This window comes from Emys orbicularis, chromosome 20, assembly GCF_028017835.1.
Source record: "Emys orbicularis isolate rEmyOrb1 chromosome 20, rEmyOrb1.hap1, whole genome shotgun sequence".
Taxonomy (NCBI): domain Eukaryota; kingdom Metazoa; phylum Chordata; order Testudines; family Emydidae; genus Emys; species Emys orbicularis.
Genome location: NC_088702.1, coordinates 20348308 through 20364146, shown reverse-complemented (window position 1 = coordinate 20364146; position 15839 = coordinate 20348308).

The following is a 15839-nucleotide window of genomic DNA, read 5'->3' as shown; positions in this document are numbered from 1 at the left end:
GGGGCTTTGTCTCCACGCCAGGTGAGGGGTTCCTGGATAAACACCCCCTGTGCCCCACTGCTGAGGTGGCTGCATCTCAGTCTGGGAAGGGATCCCTGTTTAAACAGCCCCCACAGCCCACCCTGAAGGTGGCTGCATTTTGGCTCCTTAGTGGGGAATGTCTGGAAGGACCAAAGACCAAACCTGCCTGCTTGTCTCTTCCAGTTCCAGCCCATTGGCAGCTTAGGGCGACGTAGTGTCTCTGCTGACCAGGGCAACTCCCTGAGTCTGGGCTGTGAGGCTGTGAGCAGACCCAAGTGAAACCTGAGCTGGGCCAAGGGGAACGGGTTCCTGAGCCCCAGCCAGGGAGGGCCCAGGCGCCTGAAGCTGCCGAATCTCAGCAGAGGGGATGCTGGGGAGTATCGGTGCTGGGCAAAGAATTCCTACAGGTCGGCCAGCGGGGCCCTGTATGTGCACATGCAGTGTAATGCTATAGGGGGCCCCATGAAGGAGGGATGGGCCTCCCTGGAGGGTGCTCATGGGCAGATGGTCAGTAGGGAGCGCTGTGCTGCAGGGAGGGTCAGGGGGTCAGTAGGGGGTGCTGGTCTGTGGAGCAGAGGGGCAGTGGTGAGCACTCTGCATAGAATCATAGATATGAGGGTTGGAAGGGACCTCAGGAGGTCATTTAGTCAACGCCCCTGCTCAAAACAGGACCAACCCCAACTAAATCATACCAGCCAGGGCTTTGTCATGCCTGACCTTAAAAACCTCTAAGGATGGAGATTCCGCCACCTCCCTAGGGAACCCATTCCAGTGCTTCACCACCCTCCCAGTGAAAAAGGTTTTCCTAATATCCAACCTAAACCTCCCCCACTGCAACTTGAGACCATTACTCCTTGTTCTGTCATCTGGTACCACTGAGAACAGTCTAGATCCATCCTCTTTGGAACCCCCTTTCAGATAGTTGAAAGCAACTAACAAATCCCCCTTCATTCTTCTCTTCTGCAGACTAAACACTCCCAATTCCCTCAGCCTCTCCTCATAAGTCATGTGCTTCAGCCCCCTAATCATTTTTGTTGCCCTCCGCTGGACTCTTTCCAATTTTTCCACATCCTTCTTGTAGTGTGGGGTCAAAAACTGGACACATTACTCCAGATGAGGCCTCAAATCTAATACATTGCCATGGATATTTCAGCTCTAGTGAGGACTCCGCAAATCACCGTCTCCAGAGCTAATAGGAGCGACCCCCAGCTATTCCAAGGTATCGCTGCATGTGGGGATTGTGGCATTGGACCTTTCCCCTCTAGGGGGTCTGGCCCTGATCCAGCCCCTGGGCAGGGACTGGCTGGCTCAGGTGCGAGTGGCTCTGTGTTATTTCTATTCCCAGATCCTAGCACCCTGGAGGGGAACGGGTCACGCCATAGGAGGGGGACTCCCTGCTATTATTCTACTCTGTCGCCAGCAGCCCCCGGTGGTGCTGGGCTGGGTGGGGGGGGCCGAGCTGTCGAGGGTGTCCACCCCATGGGGGAGAATCAGCTGTGGCTGGAGCTGTCCACTGTGAGGGCCGAGGACAGGGGGCTGTACAGGTTCTGGGCCCAGAACAAGGAGAGCTCTGCCCAGGGGCCTTTCCAGCTGCTCGTCGAGTGTGAGTGGAGTTAACCTGTGGGACTCCCTGCCACTGGATATTAGTTAGGTTAATGTATTGGACTTTCTGCCCATGAGTATTAGTAGGGTTAACCCCTGGGTCTTCCTGCCACTGGGTTTCACTGACTATTGTCCCTGTGTCTCCTGCTCTCCCCAGACAGCCCCCGGCCAGGGACTGGGCTGAACTCGTCCTGCCAGCGCCAGGGGCTCAGCATCAGCTGCAGCTGCTCCCTGCGTTCCCACCCCCCGCCCCAGCTCCAGTGGCAGGTGGACGGGGAGCCCCTGGCTGGGAACGGCTCATGGGGGGCCCTGCAGGTCAGCTCCTGGGTCCAGGGGGACAAGGCCGTCAGCACTCTGAGCTGGATGGGGAGCGCGGACAGAGGCCACCAGATCTTTTGCCTCGGTTCCAACCCCCACGGGTTCCATATTGTGCTGCTGAGCCCACCGGGAACAGGTGAGAGTCCTTCCTATCTAGGTAGCGCTGCCTCTGACCTGGCCCCAGGGCAGGGACTGGCTGGCACAGGGGGCTGGGAATTTCCCCTCTAGGGGGCGCCAGCTCCAGCCCAGCCCTAGGAGAGAGACTGGCTGGATCAGGGGGCTGGGAATTTCCCCTCTGGGGGAGCCGGATTCAACCCAACCCCAGGGCGGGGGCTGGCTGGCTCGGGGCAGGGGTTGCAGGGATCTATCCCAGACTCTCGACTTCTTCTAGCTCCATCAGGTGGCCTCACTCGGGCATTTATCGAAATCAGCTGCAAACTCGTCTTCGTGGCAACTGGATTCTTCCTGGCCTATTACCTCACCCTGCTCTATTACAGACGGTAACTCAGCTACCGACCCACCTACTGACCTACCCACCCATGTACCCACCTACCCATATACCTACCCACCGTTATACCCACCTATGTACCCACCTAGCTACCAAACCACTGCCCCACCAATCTACCCACCTAACTAACACCACACTGACCCACTGATCTACCCACCTACCACCCCACCTAGTACCTACCTAGGAACTTATCAACCTACTCACCCACCCACCTACCATCCCACCCACCTATGTACCCACCTACCTACCTATGTACCCATTGAACCATCTATCTACCTGGATAAACCTTCATACAACACTGCCTAGCTACCAACCCACTGACCTACCTGCCTACTGTACCCACCTGCTGATCTACCAACCTACTTCCTATCTCTCTACCCACTTACCCAACTAACTAACTACCCACCCACCTATGTGCCCATCTACTCACCTACCACCAGGCCTATCTACCTACTCACTTACCATCCCATCTATCTATCTATCTATCTATCTATCTATCTATCTATCTATCTATCTATCTATCTATCTATCTATCTATCCCAATACACCATGGGGCGGCTCTATGTGTTTTGCTGCCCCAAGCACGGCAGTCAGGCGGCTTTCGGCAGCATGCCTGCAGAAGGTCCGCTGGTAACGCGGATTCGGCGGCATGCCTGCGGGAGGTCCAACAGTCCTGCGCCGTCGACGAATTGCCGCCGAAACCGCGGGACCAGTGGACCTCCCGCAGGTATGCCGCCGAAGGCAGCCTGACTGCCACCCTCACGGTGACCATCAGGCCGCCCCCCCGTGGCTTGCCTCCCCAGGCACCTGCTTGGTGCACTGGTGCCTGGCGCTGCCCCTTCATACACCCCCTCTATATACCTATCTATCCTGACTTCCAGCCACTTACATACTTCAGAATCTCTCTCTTACTCTTCCAGGACATCTTGCTGCTGTCGTGGAAGCAGAAGGAAGGACAGGCCGGGGGCCAGGGAATCCACAGTGTCTGAGTCCGGAGTGTAGCTCTAGCTGTTCCTCAGCCACCGAAGAGCCGACAAAGAATTGGAATCTCACGGGACTGAGGAAATGGAAAATGAGACCCCAATTTGGGGACTGCTGCCCCAGGTGAGGCAAACAGGCATGTTTAGCCCAGTGCCTGGCCTCCTCCCTACCCCTCTGTATTAGACCCATCATGGGTCCATCTAGGCCGGTATCCTGCCCCCTCCCTACCCCTCCAGCTCAGACCCATGGGCCTGGGCAGCCCGTGGAAGCTGCCTGTAATATTTGTATGACAGTAGATGATCTGTTTGTTGCCCTGGTGATTATGACCAGGGCCTGACTTAGGGAAGATGGCACCATGGGAGAACTTGTATTATGGTGCCCCCCCCATCACTCCTGGCCCCACGGGCTCCCTGGGCTTCCCCGCCCCCCCCCCCCCATCACCTCTGGGTCCCGTTGCCTCCCACGGTGTTTAATTTGTATTGAAAGAGATGCCAGAGCTCAGCTGTGGCTCAAATTAAGCCCTGGCAGGGCGGCCTGATACTGTTGGGAGCTGGCTGGGCACCCAGCTCTGAAGGCAACGCCACCGCCAGCAGCAGCGCAGAAGTCAGGGGGGCCTGGCACATGGGGTATTGCCACCCTCCTGCGCTGCTGCTGTGCCTTTTGGTGCCTGATGCTCGGCATGTGGCTCAAGGCTTCGCGCTGTCACACGTGGGCTGCATCTCGCCAGAGCCCACGGCCTCCTGGAGCCCTCTGGCCACTCCTGGCTCACCCGGGGCGGGGGCACCAGTTCAGATTTGGGGCGGGGGAAAGGAAACTTTAACCATGTTTCCAGGGACTACTTAGCAGGGCAAGCTCCAGGCACCAGCGCAGCAAGCAGGTGCTTGGGGCAGCCAATGGCAAGGGGCGGCACGTCCGGCTCTTCAGCGGCAAGTTCCTCAGTCCTCGCAGCCGAATTGCTGCAAAATAATGAAACGGCGGGGGTAGAGCTGCTGCCGATAGCAGCTTCTTCTTTTTTCGCCACTTGGGGCGGCAAAAACACTGGAGCCGGCCCTGCTACTCAGGCACCGGAAAACTCTCGGGGCTTTGCAGATAATAACTTAGGGATTAGCTGACAGGAGCTCGGTATCTAGCTGTTATATAAAGAAAGAAAAAATAGATACAAACACCAATTAAAGCCACATTTAAAGCTTATATGTAAATTTAGAACAATCTGGAGATAATACAGCGAGATATTCCCAATCCCAAGCCTTGAGGTGTCAGTTCTGGAGCTTTAACGCAGATATCAGAGACACACATTCGATACACTATCTTTAGTAGAGACAAATAGAAATAAATAAAATCTGCCTACACAGACACAATGTGTTCCTGCCATTGTCTCCTCGATTTTAGTCAATTGTTTTTCACTAAACATGTAATTTTCACATATGTGATTAAGTTTTTTTTCTCTTTTATTAAGAAAGGGAATTAATTTTTCTAATTCTTTTGGCATTTATGTTTACCGACCACAATCATGTATGTGACTCACTAACATTGGACTCCGTCATTGCTATTGGTATCAGAGTTCTCACTGCTTCAATTTTCATTCAAATTAAGTTAATTTACAGATACAACTAAAAATACAATCATGTATGTTTCAGAGTGGATAGCCGTGTTAGTCTGTATCAGCAAAAAAAAACCGAGGAGTCCTTGTGGCACCTTATAGACTTACAAATGTATTGGGGCATAAGCTTTCATGGGCTACATCCCATTTCATCAGTCGGTGGGTTGGTAGCTACGTAGGTACATAGCAAAGGTAGAACGGTGGGTAGGTGGGTAGATAGGTGGGTGGGTAGGTCGGTAGGTGGGTTGGTAGCTGAGTTACCATCTCCATGCATCCGTTGAAGTGGGTTTTAGCCCACTAAAGCTTATGCCCAAATACATTTGTTAGTCACTAATCATGTATGTGACTCACTAACATTTGACTCCATCATTGCTATTGGTCTCATAGTTGGAACTGCAGTTATTTTCATGCAAATTTTAAGTTAATTTACTAAAAATACAATTTGAAAATAAGCAACTTTCATCTGCGCAGTGTCTACATTTCTGTGTTTAGCTAATGTTTTTGAAGCTGGCATCACTAAAGTGAGTACAAGCTACAGTTCCATTCTAGGAGAATACAATTATTTGATTGTACCACTTTACATAATGAATGACAAAGCACAATATGATAATAACAGTAATAATGATAATTACTCCAGCCAGGACAGGTTAGGCAGTTTAGAAATCGCTACTCAAATAATTCAATGTAAACGTAAAAGAGAAATAAATTGATGAAATGCAGAGACCAGTCAAAAAACTCAAATAACGGCACTTAGAAAGAATAAAATTACAGAGCATATATGTGCATTGCAGGAAGTACCAACATGTAACACCAACAATATCAGTATGTGTTGGGGGCTGATGAGTGTGAAAGAGGCAGCATGTGTGAGCTGGGGGCGTGAGTGTGCTGGGGGAGTGTGTGCGAAACCGCATGCTGCCCCTTTAAGAGAGCAGCTCTTAGCAGTCTGAAGGAAAGCTCCCTCAGACATAGCAGCAACCGCAGCAGCACCGTCCCACTCTCGGTGAGCCCTGTCCCCCCCCACCTGCTCTGCGGAGATGGGGTACATGGGGGGACAGGGGACAGCCTGATATCAGAGCCCCTCCCCCCTGCTCCTTACAGCAGACAGGAAGCTCCCTGGAGCAGCTGGCCAGGGGCAGCTCCAAGGCAGGGGGCAGGAGCGACAGGGCTGCAGAGGCCAGCAGAGAGAGGGGCACCCCTGCTCCGGAGGCGCCCCTGTGACGTTGCACTCCATCATGCTTTATAAAAATCTGTGTATAAGTGTGAATATAATGTAACTGGAATATGCTTAATGCAAAAGGTCGCTTGTAAGGTATCATTACAAAGCTTATAATCTACTGAGTGTGTTTCTCCTATTTGTATGAATGCATCATTCTTGTACCTGAATCTAGGAATATGTAGCATAACTCTTAGGTCCTATTGTAACTATTCAAAGTGTGGGCCATTAATGGTGGTTTGGAATCTTGATGGCTCCCATTGACTAGGACAATTGACACTAGATGGCTCTGTTTACCTGCAAGTCTCCACTGCATAGCTGTGGGCCAGTCCTGCAGGAATGGAGAGGGGCTCACAGGACATGTGATCATGTCACCTAAACTGGAATCCATCTTTCACCTGGTGCTTTTCCAGTTAGAAGGAGGGGTGGGAACAAAGGAGAGACAAAGGATTCCCGCCTTGTGCCAAAAATATAAAAGGGGGTGGAACAGAACAAAGTCATGAAGAAATCCCCTAGTTACCACCTGAGCTGGCACTAACAAGGATTGTATCAGAGGAAAGGATTGGGCCCAGACTAGGGAGGAGTCTAGTCTGTGAAAGAAGCTTATTGGAACATCTCTGAGGGTGAAGTTTACCTGTATTCAGTTTCTTGATGTATTAGGCTTAGACTTGCGTGTTTTGTTTTATTTTACTTCATAGCTTACTTTTTTCTGTCTGTTATTACTTCAAACCACTTAAATCCTACTTTTTTACTTAATAAAATCACTATTGTTTATTAATTAACCCAGAGTTAGTGATTTATACCCGGGGAGCAAACAGATGTGCATATCTCTCTATCAGTGTTATAGAGAGTAGACAATTGATGAGTTTAACCTTTATAAGCTTTATACAGAGTAAAACGGATTAATTTGGGGTTCGGATCCCATTGGGAGCTGGGTGTCTGTGTGCTGGAGACAGGAGCACGGGCTCAGCCATTTTCAGTGAAGTCTGCAGCTTTGGGGGCGTGGATCAGCCCCTGGGTCTGTGTTGCAGCAGGTTAGCATGTCTGGCTCAACAAGGCAGGTTTCTGACGTCACAAGCTGGCAAGGAAAATGGGCTCTGAGGCAGTGTCAGCACATCAGGTGACAGTCCCAAGGGGGTGTCTGTGACCGAATCCATCACAGCCCCAGTCGCCCGTGGCTAAGGCCGGCCCTGGATTACTTTGTTTGCTCTGTGATGACCGCAAGGTGCCCAGATACCCCGGTGACAAGCACAATACTATGCCCTCTAGAGCAGTCATTCTCAAACTGTCGATCAGGACACCAAAGTGGGTCATGACCCCATTTTAATGGGGTCACCAAGGCCGGCTTAGACGTGCTGGGGCCAAAGCCTGAGACTCACTGCCTGGGATCCGGTGGGCTCAGACTTCAATCCCCCCTCCTAGGGTTGTGTAGTAATGTTTCTTGTCAAAGGAGGTTTATGGTGCGATGACATTTGAGAATCCCGGTGAGAACAGAGCAGACCAGGTGATGCTAGTTACCTGTCCCTGCAAGACAAAGCCCAACCCAGCAGCTCGGACGGCCGTTCTCAGCCAGCGCGGGGAGAAAGTTTCACTGACAAACTATTTTTGGGTGCAAAATGCAAATTTGGCAACACCAAAACTTTGTGTGAATCTGGATCAGTTTTGACAATTTGTTTGTTTGGGGAAAAACCCTCCCCAAATTGAAAGATTTCATTTAGGCATTTTCAAAAAAGAAATGTTTCACTTTCTCAATTCAAACACACTGTATGATTTGAAATTTCCTGTAGTTTTACTTTGTAGTTAAAAAATGTCTAAAATGCTTGAAATCGAAACAAAATGTTTCATCATCAAACCAAATCAATTTCTGACCTTCTGGTTCGCTGAAAATTTTGACCAATTTCCATTTTTGGTTTTACATGAAAAGGTTTTTTGCCCCTGCCTTTGGGTTCCCTCAAAATTTATCAGATTATACTTTCAGATTGACCCCAAAGTATATTTTTCAAATGTTTGGTTCGCCAAAAAATTCAACCATTTTTCTTTTTGTTTCTACCCAAACAGGTTTCGGTTTGCTAAAATTTGTTACCTATTTTTGTTTCAAGCCACTAGCCAGGCGGGGAATGGGCTTTTTCCCTCTTGTGGGCGATGGCTTGGATCCAACCCCAGGGCGGGGGACTGGCTGGCTCAGGTGGCAGCGGTGGGATACCTGTGACGATGAGTGCAGGCTGTGTTGCTCGGTAGCTGTACTGAACAATTTCCCCTTGGTGATGTGCAGATAATAGCAGCCCCTGTCCCGGTATCTCATGTTCTCGATGCCCAAGGAGCAACTCCCGTTCTCCAGGTACCTCAGCATCCAGAAGTGGACCTGCACCTCCCTCAACACCTCTGAGTAGGGGATGTTGGCAGTGACGGGTTTCCCCCAACAGACGTCCACTTGCTCCATGAACCAAGGCCCACAGATCCCACCATCCGATCCGGCCTCATCAGTGGCTTGAATGTGCAGGGGATGATGACGCAGAGACCCACCCAGGATCGCATCAATTCTGGGACCCTCAGGCCCAGGTCTGGTCTCTGGGCAAAGAATCCTGCATAGGAGAGATGGGATGGGAGGAACACACTGTTCTGGATGGAGCCACCAGATGGTGCAGCTACACAAATCCAGACATAGCAAGTGTTAAGTCTTTGGAGAAATGCTGGATTGATTGTGTTCAATATTTTTATGTAGATATATACCTCTCTCTACATATGTGTGTGTGTACACACACACACATATATATAAAGAGAAAGAGAGAGAGGGAGAGAGAGAGAGTACATATAGACTGTGCACACACACCTATACTGGATATATACATATGTTGACTATTATTTTAGGATATATTTTATATAATGATGGTAATTATGTTTTATTTCTTGTATTAAACCAGATCTGGGTTGTGTTACAAACTCCCAGTACCTGAGCTCTCTCGGTTCCGTATGGTCCCTGGGAGGACCCCCCTTCAGTGTGACAGCCCTTCTCGGGGTCACGCACTCTGGGGGGTTAAGACCTGGGATCCAGCGCCTCCTGGAACCGCACCTCCCCGAGCCTTCAGCCTGCCTGTCGCCGTCAGCCCCCTCAGGGAGGCCCTTCACTCTGCACTACCGGGGCGTCTCCCCCCAGAGGGAGCAACGCCCCCTGATCTCTGCACTGCAGTGACCCTCAGCCAGCACAACACAGGAGGTTTATTGAACATCTGAACCCAGCACAGGCAGTTCTCAGGGCCCTCAGACCTGGCCAGTCTCAGCACTGTCCAGCTGGGTCTGCCCCATACAGGTAGCTCAGGCCCCTCTTTGTCCAAAGTCCAGAAGTGACCTCCTTCCCACCGAGCCCTCTGTGACGGGTTGGATCACAGAAACCCCCTTGGGAGCTGCCACCCAATGTGCCAAGACTACTCCTGCTTCTGTTTTCCCTGCCAGCTCAGGACTCCAGCACCCCGTCTCGCTGAGCCAGACACTCCTGTCTGCTCTACCAAAGACTCAGGGTCTGAATCACTTGTCCCAAAGCTGCAAGTTTACCTGAAAACCAGCTCACGGGAGTGTGCTTGTCTTTAGCACTTAGATGCCCAACTCCCAATGGGGTCTAAACCCAGATAAATCCGTTTTACCCTGCATAAAGCTTATGCAGGGCAAACTCATAAATTGTTCGCCCTCTATAACACTGATAGAGAGATATGCACAGTTGTTTGCTCCCCCAGGTATTAATACATACTCTGAGTAAATTACTAAATAAAAAGTGATTTTATTAAATACAGACAGTAGGATTTAAGTGGTTCAAAGTAGTAACAGACAGAACAAAGTAAGTCACAAGCAAAATAAAATAAAATGCGCAAATCTATGACTAATCAAACTAAATACAGATAAGTTCCTCACCAGTTCCAGAATGCTCCCTTTTACAGGCTAATCTCCCTTTAGCCTGGGTCCAGCAATCTCTCACAACCCCTGTAGTCTCTGTCTTTTGTTCCAGTTTCTTTCAAGTATCCTGGGGGGGGTGGAGAGGCTCCTTCTTTAGCCAGCTGAAGACAAAATGGAGGGGTCTCCCCCAGGTATAAATAGGCTCTCTCTTGTGGGAGGAGACCCCCCTCCTCCCTCCTATGCAAAGACCAGCTCCAAGATGGAGTTTTGGAGACACCTGGGCAAGTCACATGCCCCTGCATGACTCAGTCTTTACAGGCCGACGCCATTGTCCACATGGTATCTTGCATGTCTCCAGGAAGACTTCTTATGTGGATTGGAGCATTCCAAGATGCATTGTTCCCCAAGTGTTTCCTGATCAGGTACTTAACCTGGCGAATTCCTTCCTAAGGAAGCTGACCAAATGCCTCCCAAAGCTTACTTAGAAACCAAGCAAGCATACAGCCCATATTCTTAACCTCAAGTAGAAAATGATATATATATGTACAAATAGGATGAATAGATATAGTAGACCATAACCTTTACGGAGATATGTTACCTGGCACAGGCAGCACAAAACATATTCCAGTTATGTCATACATACATTTATAAGCACCCCCTCCCCATAAAGCCTTATGGGGTACACCGTCACACCCTCCATATCCCCTCCCCCACCAGCCCCTCCTCCACCCTTTGTCTTTGTTCCTGGGCAAACACGTCACCTGGGCTCCCTCTCTTCCATCCTTTGTTCCCCAACTGACGAGAACCAGCTGCCTTACGGGGCCCTCTCTCCTGCCCTCTTTGTCCTCCTAGGGACTGTCAGGGTTCCCTCTCTACTCTGAACTCTGGGGTACAGATGTGGGGACCAGCATGAAAGACCCCTTAAGCTTATTTTTACCAGCTTAGGTTAAGAACTTCCCCAAGGCACAAATCCTTTCCTTGCCCTTGGAAGGTATTGCTGCCACCACCAAGTGATTCAGACAAAAAATTCAGGAAAAGGGTCACTTGGAATCCCTATCCCCCCAAAATATTCCTAAAACCCCACTGACCCCCTTTCCTTGGAAGGCTTGAGATTAATATATTAACCAATTAGTTACAATGTGAGCACAGACCAAACCCTTGTTTTTTAGGACACTGAAAATCAATCAGGTTCTTAAAAAAATAATTTTATTTAAAGAAAAAGTAAAAGAATCACACCTGCAAAAATCAGGATGGAAGATAACTTTACAGGGTAATAGAAAGATTTAAAACACAGAGGATTCCCCTCTAGGCTCAGCTTCAAAGTTACTAAAAAACAGGAATAAAACTCCCTCTTAGCATAGGAAAAATTCACAAGCTAAAACAAAAGATCACCTAACACATTTCCTTGCCCTTACTTACAATTTTTGTAATCCTAGATGCTCATTTCAGGTATGTTTTCAGATGTTTTTCCTGCCTGGTCTTTCTCTCCATCCAGAGACAGAACAACAAAGAGAGCACAAAGAAAACCTCCTCCCCCAGATTTGAAAGTATCTTCTTTCCTTATTGGTCCTTTTGGTCAGGTGCCAACCAGGTTATTTGAGCTTCTTAACCACTTACAGGTAAGGATTCAGTACAGATGCTCAGGCAGGATTTTATGCTACCCTTAGCTGTATGTTTATGACAGGGCCAGAACCAGCTGGCTCCCAAGATGGGATGGGCCTCTGGGTCACTGGCTGCTAAGATCCACAGTGTCCAGGCTGGTATCCAGGGTCCAGGCTGCTAGGCGGTGTCACACCTGGCCCTCTGCAACCACAAACCCCCTCTCCCACCACCTCGTTACACATGCAGCACACAGGAAAACTGAGATATGCACCATATTAATGCAAAACACTAACAAAATCCCCCACTTCGTCATATCTCTCCCCAGCATTGTGAGTTCAATCCAGGGGGAGCATCTAGGAATCTGAGCAAAAATCTGTCTGGGGATTGGTCCTGTTTTGAGCAGGGGGTTGGACTAGATACCACCTGAGGTCCCTTCCAACCCTTATATTCTATGATTCTTCTATGATTCTATGTGTAGTGTGTGCAGTCTGGTTTGGGTGATTGTTAATAAATAGAGGTTATGTAGGATATTACTGTGTAAGGCTCTTTCACTGGGAAAAAGTCCTGCAAACCTGCAGGGCTCTGCCTGAGGCCTAGGAACAGGGTAAGGCAGGAGCCCTACATTGTAAGGTGATGCCTGGAGCCCTAGAAACACAGTAAGGATAGGTGCCCTTGAGTGTGTGAGTAAGAGAGAATTTTGTGCAAGTAACAATTTGGTGGCGAATGCCTGGGCAGCCTAAGGTCTTTTGGACTGAACTGATAGAGTCTAACACTGTAAATAATAGCAGAGTATCTGTGCCTGCTGTCAGAAAGGGTCGCTACCTATCTGGCAGAATGACCCTCACCCCCCCCCCCCCCCCCCGAGCAACAAGAGAGAAAGGAAAGAAAGAAAAAGGACGAGGACGAGTGGGGGCTAGCTGAGGAGCCCACCCTCCTTGCTAAATGGTTACTGGGACAAAGTGTGTGCCCATGGGAAGGGGCGGTTCCACGAGGAAAGCAGGATCGGGCCCAGACAAGCAGGCAGGCAACAGAGAACGAGATTGGAAAACAGGTTGGAAGCCCTGAGGGCATAGTGGCAGGAGTAAGGAAAGCAGTAATTGCAGGCATGGGGAATTCAGATTCCTGGGACAATACTTGGAAGGGTGATATCTGGGCTGATGGAGTTGTCACTTTGGGAGAGGAGCAAGTGATTTAAGGAAAGAGAGTGAGACGTTAACTCTGCAGAGGCTGGAGGGAATAAAGCCGCTGAACGCTGTAAAAATGTTATAGAAAGAGAATTTTTGGTTTCTTTCCAACCATTCTGAAGGGAAAATGGGCCCTTTTCCAAAGGAATGTCTGTAAATAAGCCAGGCAAAGAGACAATCTGATTTAAATAATTTGACTAGGAACAATTTAGTCAAATTCACTAAAAGAACATAAGGGGTTTCTATTAGAACGTAACTGCCCCCAAATGTATACAAATGTAATCTATGTACAGCTGTGTAAAAATTAAAGCAGTGTAAGGGGATGTTAAGCAAAAGAGTGTGTGTGTGTGTGTGTGTGTGTGTGTGTGTGTGTGTGTACAAATATATTGTATAAATATGTGGATTGTTTAGGACCTAAACCAACACTCCTGGTTTGTAAAACTCTGTTTTGTGGGTTTAAGATTAACTTGTTTTTTGTTTTGTTTTTCAATAATACCACTAAAAATTCATTTGAATCTTTCATTCAAAGTTGCAAAACTGACAGACAGTGTTTGCCAGACACAGGTAACTGGTGTTGTTTGGCTTTGGTATTAAGCATTTAACCATTAAGGTACCTCAATGCTTTATAAAGTTCAATATCTTTTTAAAGACCAAAGTGGTGGCTGCAGCAGGGCAGTGAAACCCAGGAGAATGGGGAAAGATTCTGGATTCGTTTTCTGGTAACAAAATAGCAGATAAGAGCTGTAGTAAAAGAATAAGAAATAAATTTTAAAAAAAGACGGTGCCCCTCTGGAGCAACAGCAGGAGTGAGGTGCACAAAAAAAGCAACATTTGGAACACTGAGCCTTAACGTGGCTCTGAGTAATCAGACTGTCACTTTGATAAGGGTACATGAAAACTCTGTGAGCACAAAAGAAACAGTTTCACCGTATGTAAAAAATGATATGGCTAATATAATGTTCTAGAAGTTAAACTATGGAAGGAATGTGCATTTTCCCCAGGACATGTGCAGTGTTTATTGTAGAAGGGGTAAAAGAAATGCAAACAAAACATGCTACTTAATTAAATCTGGTGGAAGTTGACTGTGTCCCTTTTAAGACAGAGTCTCTGAGCTGCTGATGGCTTTGGATCCAAAAGCAAGCCAGAAAACCTCTGTGTTAATGCAAATTACCTAACTTATAGAGGAAGGAGAGAACTGTAGCCGGACACGGTCCCCACACGCCCTGCTGCACGTGCCCCCCTTTTCATCTACTCCCCCCTTTTTGCTCTTCCGAATGCAGTCTGTCTCTGTGTAGGTTTCCTGTTTTGCCAGTTACCTTTCTCTTAAAGTGCGGTTTGCACAGTTTCCTGTCTGAACCACAAGCACCAGAAGTCCTCGCTGATGTGAGGTTCTTGCTTAAAGCTATATCACCAATTGTATTCATGCTTATGAATATGTAATCAATATGTAAGGAGTGACTGAGAGAGTGTGAGTGTAAGAAACCAGTCACACGGGTTGAACCGAAATATTACGGTGTAAGGGTAATCAAGGTGTATATGGGACTATATATAAACCTCCGGCAGTAGCGGCCAACAGAGAGATGTCACCCATGACAGCAAGAACTCAGGACCGGACCGGAAGCAGTAGAGCCCTCCAGCAGATCCGAAGGGACTCCAGGGATTCTCGTCACCTAGCGTTTCAATCTCTGGGCAGCTGGAGCCTGATCACCCACAGTCACCTAAGATTGAAAACAACATCCGCGCCTGCAGTCTGCCAGTAGAACAAATGCAACGTGCGTGTGAGTATAATTGTGCAGATAAGGGAAGCAAGTAATAAATCAAGCGCCGATACTACTCGAGTTCGACCTTGGTTTGTGGTTATTTCTTGGCTGGTTCCAAGAACGGGTAACCAGAACTGCCCATAAATGGCAGCAGAAAGGAGCCACAGATAAAGGACAGACCTGGTCAGCAAACAAACTACCTGAAACCAAAAGGCTCACATTCTGACCCTCGAGAGGAAGGAGAAAAAAAGGAGTCAAACCTAAGAATAAGAAAGGGACAGATTAACCCTAAGTAGAAAAAAATTTTTGTGTGTGTGTGTGCAGTGCTGAAATCTGAAGACAGGTAAAAAAGGGGTCTGCTTATATGCATGACACCCCTACCTTTTAACTCACCAAAATCCCAAGGATATAATTCATGGTATAACAAGATACCTTGAACAGATTTTATTCTGATGTTAGTAGTATACCACTCGATAGCATTCATCACCATGCATTTTTGACAGGTTTCCACGCCCCATTTAGGGCTTATGTCCCGCCTTCCCACCCCATTTCTGTTGGTGCAGAAGTTTGGCGCCATCGGCCATTTTGAAAATTTGAGTGTGTGTGTGTGTTTGACTAAGGGAACTGTTGTGTGTGTTTGTGCTTGGGTACATGGAGAGAAAAAGGTTGAAAGAAGAGAGTGTAAAGATGAAAAAAGAAAGTGTGGGTAAGGTTTAGAGAAAAAAAGGAAAGAAAGGTTATTGGATGTGATTGAGTAAGGAGAGAGGTTGGTAAAGGCATTAGGACGTAATCATAGCCCCTCTGATTTCAACAATGTCTCAGGTCTCTTGTCTACTGTTTCATATTATTTAATGCTGTACATCATCTAGGGTTACAGTTTGCATAAAAGTGTTTTATAAAAACAAAACAAAATATATTCTCTAGGGGCTTAGACAAGAGAATGGTCAACAAAATTGTAATTATTGCTTTGCAGACCTTGCTACAAAGTATCTTTTAGCTTGTTTTCGTTAATATTTCTGATAGGCCGTAAGATGGGGAGATAATACCTCATGAAGTGTGAAGGTGCTTTCCAATAATAAATGCTTGCCCATGGTAAAGCATAACAACTAACACAGACAGGCTGCCTACAAAACCGTTTCACTATCAACATGCCCCCTAAAACTCA